This window comes from Lycium ferocissimum, unplaced genomic scaffold, assembly GCF_029784015.1.
Source record: "Lycium ferocissimum isolate CSIRO_LF1 unplaced genomic scaffold, AGI_CSIRO_Lferr_CH_V1 ctg8672, whole genome shotgun sequence".
Taxonomy (NCBI): Eukaryota; Viridiplantae; Streptophyta; class Magnoliopsida; order Solanales; family Solanaceae; genus Lycium; species Lycium ferocissimum.
The window spans coordinates 12,177-29,482 of record NW_026727376.1 but is presented as its reverse complement, the minus strand read 5'-3'; the positions used below and the strand labels follow the sequence as shown (position 1 = coordinate 29,482).

General features: G+C 42.3%; 1 pseudogene; it reads right to left on the bottom strand.

Annotated features, from left to right (window-relative positions):
- Positions 1-16,781: 16,781 nt before the first annotated feature.
- LOC132045943 (5S ribosomal RNA) lies at positions 16,782-16,898 on the bottom strand (annotated as a pseudogene).
- Between the last annotated feature and the right edge of the window lie 408 nt (positions 16,899-17,306).

Genomic DNA, 17,306 nt, shown 5'->3' with positions numbered 1-17,306 from the left:
GAGGAAAAGAGGATGGTGGCGGTATGCCACAGACAGCTGTATAGACAAAGAATGTCTAGGGCTTTTAACAAGCGGGTCAGAACTCGACTTTCCAAATCGGACAACTCGTGCTCAAGCGAGTTTTCCCCCCACCAAGAGGAATATAAAGGGAAATTCGCGCCGAACCGGCAAAGACCATACATAGTCAGGAAAGTACTCTCAGGAGGAGCCGTTGTCCTAGCCGAGATGGATGGATAGAAGTGGCCCAAGGCCATCAATGCAGACGCGCTCAAGAGATACTACGTTTAGGATCCTATTTGCTTGTACTCACATTTCTATTTTCTTTGTAATTGTACCTTTTGCTTGCAGTCGTACTAGAATAGAAGAAAAATAAACCATCTATGTAATGAACTACGCAGTGACCTGAATTCCCCACAATGGGATACATAGGCAGTCCGTACTGGACCTGGTCTCTTTATTAGTAAAACAAAACTCAATTACTTTATTCTGAACTACGTTCGACCTGAATTCCTGCTGCGATGGGATACGTAGGTGCTCTCGAGCTCGGCCGTCACAAAAAGAAATCCCAAGAAACCCCTAGGAAACCTCAGAGACAGTGAAGTGAGAAAAGTCAACGAAATCAGGCTTTCAAGGGTCAGTACAAGAACCAGACAGCATCAACCCTACACTGGGGCAGAATTTTTGAGGGGACCTCAAAAATTCCTATCAGAACAGTCAACCAAGAAAGAGATGGAGTAAAGCAATACACTGGGGTAGAATTTTTTAGGGGACCTCAAAAATTCCTGCTTAGCAAGACAACACAAGGGACACCCAGAGCGAGTCCTGAAACCGAGGCAAAATTTTTAAGAAAGATCTCAAAAATTCTACCAATACGAAAGCCAGAAATCATGCCTCCGAGAAAAGCCGAAAGGCCTCGTTCGACACACGTCATGACACATAAAAAAATAAACATTTACCTTTTAAAGAAAGAAAATAATAATAATAAAAGTGATAGCATGCGCTTTACGAATTTTACTATGAATTTTCAAAATATATAGCATAATTACGTCCCAGAAACATCTCTCAAAATACAGAGGCCAAGGGGGTCCAGGGAGCATCAAGAGGAAGCCCCAGGCAAGAAGACAACGACGTTAATCGGCTCTTAGGAAACTCACAATTTTTCTATGGATGCAGGTTTTCCCTTTTACGGGACAGCAAATACACCACCAAACAACTTATTCACAGCAAAAGCGAAAGGCAAGAGACTTAATGGAGGAGAGAGACCAAAAGGGTCAATAAAGCAAATGAACGACAAAGACGCATCTGACCAAAAGGATCACACAAAGAGTGAACAACAGAGATGTATTAGACCAAAAGGGTCACAATGGATGAGCATAAAGGTACATGTGACCAAAAGGGTCATGACAAGCACATAAAGGTACATGCGACCAAAAGGGTCCTGACAAGCACAAAAAGGGCATATCCAACCACAAGGGCCAACAACCAATACAATGGATGAAAGAAAGATCATCCAGCCACAAGGGCCATAATTGTCATCTGCATGCCGAAAAGGCCATTCATTTATTTTGCTAAGAGGGCCATTCACTTATTTTGCCAAGAGGGCCATTCATACAAACAGCCAAGAGGGCCATTCATCCAAACAGCCAAGAGAGCCATTCATGCAAACAGCTAAGGGGACCATTCATGCAAACAGCCAAGGGGGCCATTCGTGCAAACAGCCAAGGGGGCCATTCATACAAACAGCCAAGAAGGACATTCATACAAATAACCAAGAGGGTCATTCATGCAAACCATTCATACAATAACCAAGAGGGCCATTCATGCAAACAACCAAGAGGGCCATTCATGCAAACAGCCAAGAGGGTCATTCATCTAATTCCACAAAAAGATATGCGTATTGTCAAATCCGGGTGAAAAGGCACTGGCTGCCCGGAAAGAAGCGAAAAGGCCGACGGTCGACACAAATTGCGGAGCAAACGGTGAACTTTTTCTTATGCAGCCAGTCAAAATAGGGTGCCCATGAGAGTCAAGCTCTCCGGCTAGGATTTGGAAGCTGTCCAGACTCAGACTCAGCCACAATCTGTCTTGTTTTATTTTCTAAAAAATCGCGACAGGTCGGATACACACCGGGAAATCTGAAGGTATGCCAGCATAAGGGACATATTCTTCTCCAAAGACGTCGAACTACATGTGACCTGGTTCCCAAAAATCGGGGATATATAGGTAAACTCAAGCCCCAAGAGTCGCTCACACTCTAACAGTCTTTCGGAGAGACCCAACCACAATATTAGGATCTCCAGATAGCTTCCTCCTAATCACTTGAAGGTTTTTAGGTGAGTCGAATTACAAGTGGCCTAAATTCTCATATGCCCTGAGATATGTAGGAAACCCGTAGACTAGGGTCCGGCCACATATATGAAAATTGCATGGAAACAAAAGGTACAAGGAGACGAGTGTCACGACCCAACCCCGTAGGCCATGACTGGTGCCCGAGCTGGGCACCCATACGCGCTCACTAACCAGATTCGGCATACATCGACTCGTACGTAAATGGATTGTCGACGTGTCTCCAAGCGACGCATACAAATATATATACGTACGAGAGCCGGCAAGGCTATCATAATGTACATAACATAGCAAAGTATACATACACGCGTGACAAGAGCGCCACGGCGGATGGCCGCCCAAATAGAACTCACACGTCGCATCCGAACAAAATCGTACATACCCACATCTATGTCTACGGACCTCTGTCTGAGAACAACGAGAATCGAGATGACGGGACGTGGCCCCCGCCGTGCCTCGAATAAACATAATCATATACATCGGAAGAGTATATACCCAAAATATTGGCTCCCGAACAAAGGGAGCACTGCGAACGACGAGAATGGAAATCCTACGCCGGTGGAACACCAAAACGCGTATCTACACCTGCGGGCATAAAACGCAGCCCCCGAAGAAAGGGGGTCAGTACGGAGTATGTACTGAGTATGCAAAGCAGGAAGTACAGGAACAAAGTCATAATCGAGGTAAGGTATACAGAACGTGAGCATAACAACCCAAATACCAAAATGCTTATCCGAAATACATATCATACATAGGCAGTACAGGAGACAAATATAACCATCCGAATGCCCCAAAATGCTTAGCTTTATTTTGAAAAACATTTCTGTCTCACATATACGGAAAATAAAACATATCATATAAACTGACATTAACCGAATGCCAAGGAACGAACGGCCCGATCCATAATCAATATAATAACCATAAACATACCGTAGCGCATCGTAACATCATGATCGATCATATGAGATGTCATTAACCGATGTGGGATTGGCCTAAACCAATGTGAGATTGGCCTAAACCAATGTGGGATTGGCCTAAACCAATGTGGGATGTTACCTAAACCGGGTGAAATTTTGCCTCATCGGCTGGGTTTGCCCCACCACCGCACCTGATTTGCCCCACCACATATTACAAAAAATCCAACAAATCACATATAACGTAGCATATCCATACAGATAACATATAACGTAGCATATATATACGGTTCCCGGCCAAAAGGGGCGCGGCGAACTGGACCCATCATACTTCAGAATGTAGCATAGTGCACACCATATCATAACCGGCCCAAGACTTGGGAAAGGTAACCAGAGAATGCATGAACAGAATCGTAAGTAACCAAATACAGCTTTAAAACATTTTCAGAGACTCAATGCGCTAATCAAAATGAACCGTCTTTTATAAGCCAAAACAATAGTCAAATCAGATTTTTCTTCCGAATATCACTCGGGAACATACCAAACCGAACTTCAGAAATCATAGTTACGTACAAAAATTTATGTGCATAAGATCATTATCACAAACTTAAAAGTAAGTAAACTGAGCATACTTGAAATCGGGATAGTAGTCATATCATATCCTCTCAAAAGTCGTCAGAAGTACATAAAGGAGGGTCGCGGGACCCACGACGGGTGTCGACCCGAGCTGGGTCCGCCTATGGAAAACATAGTCCTCATACATCATGGAATCATTTTTGAGCATATTGAAGCGATCCGGTTCTGTCTGTGAAAGTTACGGACTTTCATAGTTTTCGGAATCGTTTAGGAACAAAATTCTTTTTAAAAACCAACTTTTATGCAACTTATGAAACTTAGTCATACAAAAAACATAAGAGCCAATATTTCATTATATTATGCATACGAAGACCAAGAAACAAATAAGAATCACAGACATGGTCGGATCGCGAGGATAGAATTTCCTCGAGGCTCGTGTCATAGCCTATTTACGACTAAGGCATGCCAAAAGAAGGAAGGGCCAAGCTTTACATACCTCAATCACTTTCAACACTAATCCAACTCAAGCTAGTCCAACTCAAACTTATGTCTCAGGCTGCCCAAAGTCTACACAACAAGTCATAATATGCCAAACATTAGTTAGAGATATTTAGGCATTTAATTTCAATTTAGCCCTTAATCCTACAGAAATTTGGGCAGCATTTTCCCTGTAAATAGGCCACCCCGAGAATTTAACTCGGCCAAATCAACAATCAACAACAGCAACAACCAACCTAGCAACATCAATAATCAATCCGAAAGGTAATATAACATTAATAAGCCCTTTTTTCATCATTCAACAACTTTCAATATATTTGATTTAACGGCTTACGTTCAAGCCAACATTAACGCTTATACATTCAAATACTCATCCGAATCCATATCAACAACATTTAAGGACATCTTAAACAATTTATACAATATTTCCAGCAATCCAACCATGGCTCCAATTTACCCGAAAATCACCCCCAAACCCGAGAACACAACTATAGTCCATTCCTCATTTTCAAATCATGATTTGCATCAATAATCCATACCATAACGATATCATTAACATAAATACACAAATTACATCATACGTATAATAACCCTCAATTCAGCCCATACATTTACAACATCAATCTTGAATCATTAAAAACTCATTTCCAACATAGAATTCATTACGACAACCACTAAAACACTAAGCGACATTAATGCGTTCTTTGTCATATAACATGACCCATTTTCGGCCAACATACCAACATGCACATATTGATAATTCTCACTCATTTCTTCACACTACAACAATTAACATACTACATAAAACTTAATTCATCACTTAAATACAACACAACACACACACACTTCACACGGCTAAATCTACACACACATGGCCTCAACTCCAACATGCCTATATTTCATGATTTTCATCCATTTTTACATACTACAACATACATACAACCTTTATAACACATAAAACATGATCAAATCTTACCTTTCTTCTTCAACTCCACACTAAGCTAGGGTTTGTAATGAAACAACGGATGGTTGGATGACCCGAACAACGCTTCCACGCTACTTAGGGACCTCAAATTAGTGGTTTTGCATCAACGAAATAATTTTGGGATGGCTAGAATTGGACCTCAATTTTCCCTTGGCTTGGCCGAATGGTGCTATTGTTGTTCTTCAACTTCTTGATGTTTTTTCTCTAAGTGTTGAAATGAAGTTAGATGACTTAGTTGTCATCTTTTAAGCACTTAGATGATCCATACATGTGTCCATGGCCCACACCATATGTTGGACCAATTAAAATTGTCCACAAATTGTGTGGGCCACCTCCAAATGACCAAACGGCCAACATGGCCTATTTTTGCATGATTTTCAACTTTTCAATTTTCCACTTTTGGTCTCAAATTTTCCTAATTGTTCCATGCCAACAAATTCATGCACAACTTAGGTCTTAAAATCGAAATCGAAGGTCAAAAGTCTCGACTTTGCATCCCGAATGGTTTTATCTCCAACCTATCATAATGTGCAAAAATGCGGAATATAACATCCTCCCTCCTTTAGAACATTCGTCCTCGAATGTTAAATTAGCCTACAGATCTTATAAGCATTTGGGGGAGTTTCTTTTACAATCATCACAAACAATTCATACATCAATCAACATAACCAATTAAAGAATCCAAATTACCCGTGCCCGCGTCGTGGCGCCTCCCGATCCCGTCCACGGTCAACGCACATAGGCGGTTCGATGGACTACCGTAATCGGAGGCTGCCGCCACGCCTCGCCACGGCTCGCCGGAGTCGGCGTGCCTCGCCCCATCGGGCGCATAGCTACGGAAGGGGAGACGAACCGCCACCGACTCGCAATTGGGGTCGCACCTCCTAGACCGCCCTGTACGGACACTCTCTCTTAAAATGACCCTGGCCGCCACAAGTAAAACAAGCACCCGTGTCACGGTAACACTCCCCAGGGTGATGCCTCCCATAGTAGGAATACAGAGGTCTGGGCGGCCTCGTCTGACTACCGGAACCTCTGTCCAACTGTGAGCCTGAAACCCTGGAACTCGGCTCGCCCCCGAATATCCCGCACCCTCTCGATCTCCTCGCCGTGAACCGCGGGGTGTACTTCGTGCCGGCCGGGAAGGGGCGGCGTCGCTATGCCGCCGCCGAGGCCGCCCGCCCGAGACTCTCCGTATCACGTACCATTAGATCTAGCCCTCTTGGCCGGCCCTCATCATAATCCCTATCGGCCGACGCCCGTGTCGCTCCTCCATACCCCCGGGCACGTGCTCGAATCCGTGCGATGTCCATCCCCGTCTAGGGCCGCCATCACCGTACAACTATCAACCAAGTAGTCATCCACCCCTATCACATACCTGCATCCGGCCGCTACATATCGGCCACATAAGCGGCGCATATCCGCCAACGAATCAAACCCGTACTATACTCCGGACACTCGCTCTCTCTCTCGCTTAGCAACAGAATCTGTCCACCCCCGGCCCGCCGCGCTCCGGGGAGGTAGAAACGGGCCGTGAAGGCTCGTAAACTCGCCCCCCATACCGCCGGAGGGGCACCTCACCTCTCGGACAACATCCGGACTCGTACCGCTAGCCGCTACATCGTGCAACCGATAGGATGCCATCTCAACCGACTCGTCTCGGAAGCACTAATCAATCGCAAGGTACGCCGCATCCGTCGATGAACTCCTGAGGGTCCTCTGCGGGCTTTGACCCGAAAAACTCTGGTGGGCCACAAAGTAGAAAATCACGGGCCCTCTGGCTATCATATCTATCCGCACGATCACCCCCTGATCCGTGCCTGTGAACCTGGGCCGCCATCAATTCGGTCAACAACCGGACCGCATCTCGCATCGCCCGATCCTCCGCCCCTGGCTGAGGAGCCGGAGGCTCGGTTGCTCGAACTTCGGGAGCTGGCGGTGGAGCCGCTCCCCGTCCCGCAACCGTGGTCGCTCCAAATCCTCTCGATCGGGGTAGCGTAACTCAGCCATCGAGGCACAATCTCCGGCCAGCCGGGCACGGGCCCTAGTAGCTATCCGGGCCCTGGCCGGTCTCACCGTCGCCGTAGTCTTGCCCTTCGGGCAACCGTGGCCTTCCTCGAGGCATCGGCCGAAAACATAACATTTCATCGAGAAGAGTCATCCCGATAACACAGCCTCTATCGCACGATCTAAGATCGAAGGAAAGATGACATCCTAAAGGTCCCGTAGCCTCCGTTTATAGACGTGGTGCACAACACACCGATAAACAAGACTTACTAGACACGGTTCGTAGACATTCCAAGGACGAACCGCTTCGATACCACTTTTTTGTCACGACCCAACCCCGTAGGTCGTGACTAGTGCCCGAGCCGGGCACCCAAACACGCTCACTAACAAATATTCACATACGATATCGACTCGTACGTAAATATCATCACGTGTCTCCAAACCGACGCATACAAATATATATACGCACGTGGCCGGCAAGGCTATCATAATGTACATAACATAGCAAAGTATACATACACGCAGCCGACAAGACTGCCACGGCGGATGGGCCGCCCAAATACAACTCACACGTCGCATCCGAACAAAACTGTACATAACCCACATCTATGTCTACGTACCTCTAATACGAACAACGAGAATCGTATGACGGGACGGGCCCCGCACCCCCGAATAAACATAATCATATACATCGAAGAGTATATACCCAAAATATTGGCTCGAGAACAAAGGGAGCACTGCGAATGCGAATGGAAATCCTACGCCGGTGGAACACCAAAACGCGTATCCGCACTGCGGGCATGAAACGCGACCCCCGAAGAAAGGGGTCGGAGTATGTACTGAGTATGCAAAGCAGGAAGTACAGGAACAAAGTCATAATCGAGGTAAGGTATACAGAACGTGAGTATAACAACCCAAATACCAAAATGCTTATCCGAAATACATATCATACATAGGCAGTACAGGAGACAAATATAGCCATCCGAATGCCCCAAAATACTTAGCTTTATTTCGAAAAACATTTCTGTCTCACATATACGGAAAATAAAATATATCATATAAACTGACATTAACCGAATGCCGAGGAACGTACGGCCCGATCCATAATCAATATAATAACCATAAACATACCGTAGCGCATCGTAACATCATGATCGATCATATGAGATGCCATTAACCGATGTGGGATTGGCCTAAACCAGTGTGGAATTTTGCCTCATCGCTGGGTTTGCCCCACCATTGGGTTTGCCCCACCACCGGCTCTGATTCCAACAAATCACATATTCCAGAATCCATACATGTAACATATAACGTAGCATACATACACAGCACCCGACCGAAAGGGGCTCGGCGTACCGGACACATCATAACAACATAATATATATACGGTTCCCGGCCAAAAGGGGGGCGGCAAACTGGACCCATCATACTTCAGAATGTAGCATAGTGCACACCATAACATAACCGGCCCAAGACTTGGCAAAGGTAACCACAGAATGCATGAACAGAATCGTAAGTAACCAAATACAGCTTTAAAACATTTTCAGAGACTCAATGACCTAATCAAAATGAACCGTCTTTTATAAGCCAAAACAATAGTCAAATCAGTTTTTTCTTCCGAATATCACTCAGGAACATACCAAACCGAACTTCAGAAATCATAGTTACGTACCAAAATTTATGTGCATAAGATCATTATCACAAACTTAAAAGTAAGTAAACTGAGCATACTTGAAATCGGGATAGTAGTCATATCATATCCTCTCAAAAGTCGTCAGAAGTACATAAAGGAGGGTCGCGGGACCCACGACGGGTGTCGACCCGAGCTGGGCCCGCCTATGGAAAACATAGTCCTCATACATCATGGAATCATTTTTGAGCATATCGAAGCGATCCGGTTCTGTCTGTGAAAGTTACGGACTTTCGTAGTTTTCGGAATCGTTTAGGAACAAAATTCTTTTTAAAAACCAACTTTTATGCAACTTATGAAACTTAGTCATACAAAAAACATAAGAGCCAATATTTCATTATATTATGCATACGAAGACCAAGAAACAAATAAGAATCACAGACATGGTCGGATCGCGAGGATAGAATTTCCTCGAGGCTCGTGTCATAGCCTATTTACGACTAAGGCATGCCAAAAGAAGGAAGGGCCAAGCTTTACATACCTCGATCGCTTTCAACACTAATCCAACTCAAGCTAGTCCAACTCAAACTTATGTCTCGGGCTGCCCAAAGTCTACACAACAAGTCATAATATGCCAAACATTAGCTAGAGATATTTAGGCATTTAATTCCAATTTAGCCCTTAATCCTACCGAAATTTGGGCAGCATTTCCCCTGTAAATAGGCCACCCCGAGAATTTAACTCGGCTAAATCAACAATCAACAACAACAACAACCAACCTAGCAACATCAATAATCAATCCGAAAGGTAATATAACATTAATAAGCCCCTTTTTCATCATTCAGCAACTTTCAATATATTTTATTCAACGGCTTACGTTCAAGCCAACATTAACGCTTATACATTCAAATACTCATACGAATCCATATCAACAATATTCAAGGACATCTTAAACAATTTATACAATATTTCCAACAATCCAACCATGGCTCCAATTTACCCGAAAACTGTCTCCAACCCGAGAACACAACTATAGTCCATTTCTAACTTCCGAATCATGATTTGCATCAATAATCCATACCATAACGATATCATTAACATAAATACACAAATTACATCATATGCATAATAACCCTAAATTCAGCCCATACATTTACAACATCAATCTTGAATCATTAAAAACTCATTTCCAACATAGAATTCATTACGACAACCACTAAAACACTAAGCGACATTAATGCGTTCTTTGTCATATAACATGACCCATTTTCGGCCAACATACCAACATGCACATATTGATAATTCTCACTCATTTCTTCACACTACAACAATTAGCATACTACATAAAACTTAATTCATCACTTAAACACAACACAACACACACACACCCCTCACACGGCTATATGCTACACACACCACCTTCACTCCAACATGCCATATTTCATGATTTTCATCCATTTTAACATATTACAACATACATACAACCTTTATAACACATAAAACATGATCAAATCTTACCTTTCTTCTTTCAACTCCACACTAAGCTAGGGTTTGCAATTGGCACAACGAATGGTTGGATGGCCCGAACAACACTTTCACGCTACTTAGGGACCTCAAATTAGTGGATTTGTACCAAATAAATAATTTTGGGATGGCTCAATTTGGACTTGGTTTTTCCTTGTCTTGACCGAATGGGTGCTAGTGTTGTTCTTCAACTTCTTGTGTTTTTCTCTAAGTATAGAATGAAGTTAGATGACTTAGAAGTCATCTTTTAAGCACTTAGATGATCCATACATGTGTCCATGGCCCACACATATGTTGGACCAATTAAAATTGTCCACAAATTGTGTGGGCCACCTCCCCCACCAAACGGCCAACATGGCCTATTTTTGCATGATTTCCCACTTTTCAATTTTCCACTTTTGGTCCCAAATTTTCCTAATTTTTCCATGCCAACAAATTCATGCACGTTTTAGGTCTTAAAACGAAATCGAAGGTCAAAAGTCTCGACTTTGCATCCCGGAATGGTTTTATCTCCAACCTATCATGATGTGCAAAAATGCGGAATATAACAACGGGTCAGTCAAAATTTAGGGTTAGTCAAATTTCATTGCTCGGGGATGGTCCCGCTATCACGACCTAATACCGGCGAGTTGTGACGAGTGCCTGATCCTGGATGACCAAGCACCCATCTTCTAGTACCTGGGTTTACTGAACCATAGGGTGGCCCATATCTGAGCTATACTAACTCAAGGAACGACATCATAACTCCATATCAAGAACTCATAACCGTTTGTGTACCTAATACCGGCGAGTTGTGACGAGTGCCTGACCCTGGATGACCAAGCACCCATCTTCTAGTAACTAGATCACTATACATGCTATACAACAAACAGGAGCCGTCATGGCTACATAACACCCAAACTACATACATGTGTCTACAGACCTCTACTGGAGTAAAACTGTAAAGGGGACGGGATAGAGCGCCCATCATAACCTGTAAAGGGGATGGGATAGAGCGCCGGTCATACCCAAATATTTACAAATCAAAATGGCATACCACAAACAAACTGCAGCCCCGGACTGAATGGAGCTCACCGACTACTGTGGGAGAAGCCCTATCGAGCAGAACCGTCCCTCTGCTTATCTGAACCTGCGGGCATGAAGGTAGCCCTCCAAACAATAGGGGAGTCAGTAGGAATAGTGCAGTGAGTATGTAAGGCATGAAATCAACGTGTACATAAAATCATGGGAGACATCTGAGACATGTCAATGAAGGTGTAAAGATAAATAAATCAGTATGGCTATATCAAGAAAACACATATATCTATAAAAATGCCACAACATAGGTCACATCGTCACCCCTAAAAACATCACAACATAGGCCACAGCGTCACCCTCGTCAACTGTGCCTCATATATGTATATATCACATCATAGGCCACAGCGTCACTCCCTGTCAACTGCGCCTTATATATGTAAACATCACATCATAGGCCACAGCGTCACCCCTTGTTAACTGTGCCTTACATATATTCATCACAACAAAGGCCACAGCTTCACCCCCTGTCAACTGTGCCTTACATATATTCATTAAAATAAGAATGAGTACAATGTAATAACAATATGAAATAATAGAACTTGGTAACATCACAAAATAGCTTTACACATATATTACACTTATACGCTATATCTCACCTTGAAGGAACAAGAACATGAGGTGAGATCAATCAACAATGAGTGGCATCAAGGAAATCATAAAATATTTTTATTATCTCATAATATTATCAAATCATGAGCTGTGGCATCTCTAGACATTGAATCGTCATCATCATTACTATCATAGAACACCTCTTAGCTCTTTCTTATAAAAGCTCTTAACAATCTTTGGCCTTCAACTTTTGGGGTATAAGAAGTTATGCAGAACATATACAAGAGATGGTAATATAAGAGTTATGCCTTTTTGAAAGAAAGGGGACTAGCCTTAACATACCTGTTCGGTCTCTTAATACCTACGCTTATCCTTCAGAGCGCGTAAATCTACATTCGAAAGAATTCATACTATCGTTAGGCTCATCGTCGTGTCCTTGTACTTGAGCTTTCAAATTAAACTACTTTATATCCTGCTAAAGATCGGGCAGCATCTCCCCTATTTATATGCCTAGCTTGAAATTATAATTCAGTAACCAACAACAATAACAACGACAACAATGACAATAACATCATTATCAATACCAAAATATTCCATAAAACACCCCACACGATCTTTTCCAATTTCCATAACTAAACAACTTGCTATACAATTATTTAACAACTTTACCTCCGTAAATAAATAGAAATTAACATTAATGATAAGAGATTCATACCTTACTCCCAATATTATTGCTATATCTTCACTTTCCTTCCTGGACATCTGCCAAAGCATGCCGCTATACGATTTTATAATCGCAACTATACGCTGTCTGGACTGAAATTCGGGAATTATACCTGATTTGGGCTCAAAATTTGGCCTTGGGAATTGGGGGGAATTCTCCAGAATTTTGGAGAAGATTTGGCGCGTTTGATATGGTAAATAAGGGGTAAGCCCCTTTTTATAACGGTCCAGGTTCTGCCTGGACCGACTTAAAATTTGCTCAGCGCGATCGCGCCACCTTGGGACGTGTTCGCGCAAAGTAAATTTCTCTGCTCTGATAGTCTGTCTAAAAATGCTCATAACGTTTGATCCCACTATCGTATGAGGACCCACGACCTATGGTTGGAAAGATATTTCAATGATCAAAAACTTTCATTGTTTCCAAATTCTAGACTTATAATGGCGCTTTGTCCTCTTTAAGTCAGATCGTCCAAAAACATTTCCTTAAATCATTCTTTTGGAGGGTTTATGCCCATATTTAGCTTAAGGGTCCTTCTTAAGACTTGCTCAACTTCCCATGTACTACTCGTATAAATTTTCATATGTCCTTTATAAAACCCCGGCATGTGGGCCCCACCTTAACTTACGGTTACGAGGGCTATTCATCAAGTAACGTATTAACTGATTTACACCATACGGTCTCCAAATGTCATATATATGTTATTGTTATACTCATATAATATAATCTTCATCCTTAATCCTTGTATAACTTTACTTTTCTTTGAGCTCATACTAAGCCGTCTACAGTCTTGATAACACGAAATTTTCCGGGGTGTAACATCCTTCCCCCCTTAGAAACATTCGTCCTCGAATGTTGTAGTTTGTAAACCTACGACATCATCTTTGATTCCCCAGAATGGTTATCCTCCCCTTAGAGTCTGATTACCATGTGCTTAGACTATAAATTGGATCAGTCTCTTCTCGTTCTTCCTTAACTCCTTTATTGAACTTATTTGTGATTCCATCGCTTTTTGTCCTCATGTACATAATCAGAAATCAACTAGTATCCCGTTCTTATTTTGTCCCTGTTACAGTAAATTTTTCCTTACTAGGTCGCGGGTACTTGCCATTCTACGAATACTCTCTCCTTCATGTTCTTTATTTTCTATTAGTGGGAAACTCCCTTGCTTGAATACGGCATCTTTCTTTATTGACTCCTTTGATGCTGTCTCGGACTACCTCTTTTCATACTCGTTGATTTTAGATACGCACTGTATTGACCCCTTGTAGTTCATTAGACAGACCCTCTGATTCTTTACATCCTCGTCACAATCTCTCTTATCCTGACACCCCAAATGTTGTTCAACATTACTTTATCGCTACTCAATCCCTACTCTTAACGATTATGTTCCTCAAACCATCCTTCCCAATTCCTCTCCAAGATCAGTTATACCAATATCCTTACTATAATCTTTTAAATGCGTATATACATAATGTTTCCTCACCATTTATTAGCCTTCGTAGCACAGTTACACTTATGGCAAACTCATAATTCGAGTTCAAACTAATTCGATAGCTCATAACATTTTTGAGCTCCTACCAAAACCTTTTCTTTATTTTCTTTTCTTCAAGTCTTGCGATGTGACTTGTGATGATAGGGCTATGGCAATTTCACACTTTACCACATCTTCCTTCCAACATAATTACACTTATCTTTGATACCTTATGCCGGTGATCACTTAATTAGCTGTTATCCCCCGTTGCCTTGCCAGTGTTGCCTTTGTACCATTTTAATTGGGCATAACCTCACGTTGATGATTCATATTATAGCATAGATCTTCATATTCAGTATGTTTATCATAACCGGTGGTACTGCTCTCTCTCCATTCCTAGGAACATCATTCTTCCTCTCTTTGGGGATTGCCAGACTGCCAACCACTGTCTCTTTGCTATAGTTTTCACTCCTTTTCGTACCAAAATTTCCTTTTGTTGTAACCCAAGGTGTTCTTTGGGTTCGTTATCTTTTCCACTATTCTCTGTGAGCTTAGCTTGGAGACTTCCTTCAGGATATGCTGCTGCATATTTAGGTACGGCGCAAATTTCCCCGATACGAGGGATTCAAACCACGGTCTAGAAATGTCGTAGCTCATTTCAGCGTGAAGCGTTCTCTTGAGCTATTTTTCATACTTTCTTCCTATGCCTGCCTCAATCCGTTTCTACTTTCTCCTGATAGATTCTTGATATACCAATACGCCACGAGCTTTGGTCTAGAACTAATATATTTCTTCTTCTAGAGCTTGAGAATGTCATAATTCCTTTCAAGTATAACATGCTCTCCCCCCCCCCTCCTTTTAAGGAGGTCTTTATACGCCAATAGCCTTCGAGTATCCATTATCTTCGATAATTATCTGCCGCCCTTCACGATATTCTTAAGGCCGGAGTTCCTTCATCATATGGTTTGACTTATCTATCTTTTTGCTAGTTACGATCTTGTATTCAATCGGAATACTTATAAAGGTTAGATCCAATTCCGATGCCTTCTTTACTGTCTTTCCATATCTCTGTCTTTTAATAATTTCCTGGTCTGATGAGCTAATGGGGATATCGGGATTCACTACGTCCTTTACAAAGTGTTCGATTATACCTTACTCTTTTACCCCTCGCCTTTCCTCCCGACTTTATTTATAACATCTCTAAAATTCTTCTTGCTCTGAGTTTCCTGATCCAATTTTCATCTGTACTATACCATTAAAAGTCAATATTCCATACCCTTCCATTTCCACTACTAGTCATTTCATTTGCTTAGCTCACTTATCTGTAATTCTCCTTAACTACTTATTTACATCACAGTTGCGCGTCATAATTCTTCTGGTGTTATGCTACTTTTTATTCTTATCACGAAATCCTTACAGTTTACACTCTCTTCCTCCTTCGTTTATCGAGCCTTCATCTTCCTTTCCAACGCTACGGCCGGTTTGTCCTCCATACATGTTCCCTGTGTATCATTCTATTTCCTCTATGATCGAATCTCTACATTCTTTACAGAAGTTCTTATTCCATGTTACTGCTCTCCTAGTCAGCTTTGTCAACTCATCATCCTCTTTCTCATCCTTGATGATTTATCGGTTCCCCTCAGCCAAACCGTTAGAGTATCCTCCTTGCTTTCGTCGTTAAGGATTTTGAATTACTCTACCCCTAATGCTCTGCTCCACTCACCATGTTTTTGCGTTAACACTGGAGTTCATAGAATATCCTTCCCAAATTGTAAACCCGTTCTGTTTCTAAATCATCTGTTAGGAGGGCTCTTCCATGTTCAAGGTGATTATGTCAGCACGAGCTGGGAAACCCTTAACATTGTTGCCAAACTTGCTTATTCTTCTCATTTCTCCTTCCTATTCGTGGTTACTTCCCTTCAGTCGCATTGATCAACATCTGTTCTTCTAATCTTGCACATTCATCTTTTGTCCGTGCTACCATACTCTATTCCATTCACGTGCCTACTTTCAAATTTTGTCCAAATAGTCATTTGCCTCAACTGTCGTCCTAAGCTCTCTTGGAAGCTCTACTTGCCTTCGTTACTTACTCATTCCCTACTTTTCCTTGGTGTTATTACATTAGGACGATCCATCTCTAACCCTTTAAAGAAAATCATATTAGCTTGTCCTGTAGCACTTACCACTTGAACTTCGCACTTATTCGGTCGCATTCTTTAACGTATCACAATATCGACTACCGGGCATACATACTGATTGACCATGCACAAAATGTCGTATATACCTCTCCTAACACCTTACTTACAAAATATCGCCAATACTATTTTAAACTTGTCCTAGTTCTGTAGTTGTAATACGTCTTTTCTCTCGTCCATCTTATCTCTCACAATCATCTGGAGTTTCCAACCGTAAGTTTCACATGCTTCTAATTTCCCTCAAGCTATTCTATTCCCTCATCCTTCTCTTATGTCCGAACTTGTAGGACTCTTAGTACACTTCCCAGGGGGTCCCCCATTCTAGTACTACTCTCGCCCAAGCACGCTTAACTTCGGAGTCCTGATGGGATCCGATGCGTTAGTTCTGGTACGATCGCATCCACCCTGCTGCGTGACCTTTATCATATGATCTAAAACCAGCTGAAATACTAATGGGTCCCAATAAAATTCTGTGATGCCTGTTCTTTCAGGTTAAAAGAACCCCTTACTCTTTTGGCTAAATTAATGCTATTTTAACCTTTAGAACTCCCAATAATAACCACCAATCCGTATACATAACTACCTTTCATTCTTAATTTCAAAATTCCTGATGGTGACGAAAACATCTAAGTCATAGCTACTCATAAATACTTTGGTTATGGGTCCCCTTTAGAATTCTCACTCGACGCTATTAAGCAATAACCTGTGGTAGTTTCACACATATAGGAAATTTCAATAACAATTCATATACCTGTAGTCGACCTGCTCCGAGCTTGTCTGGAGTGCTATAGAGTGAAGTGTCCTCTTCAT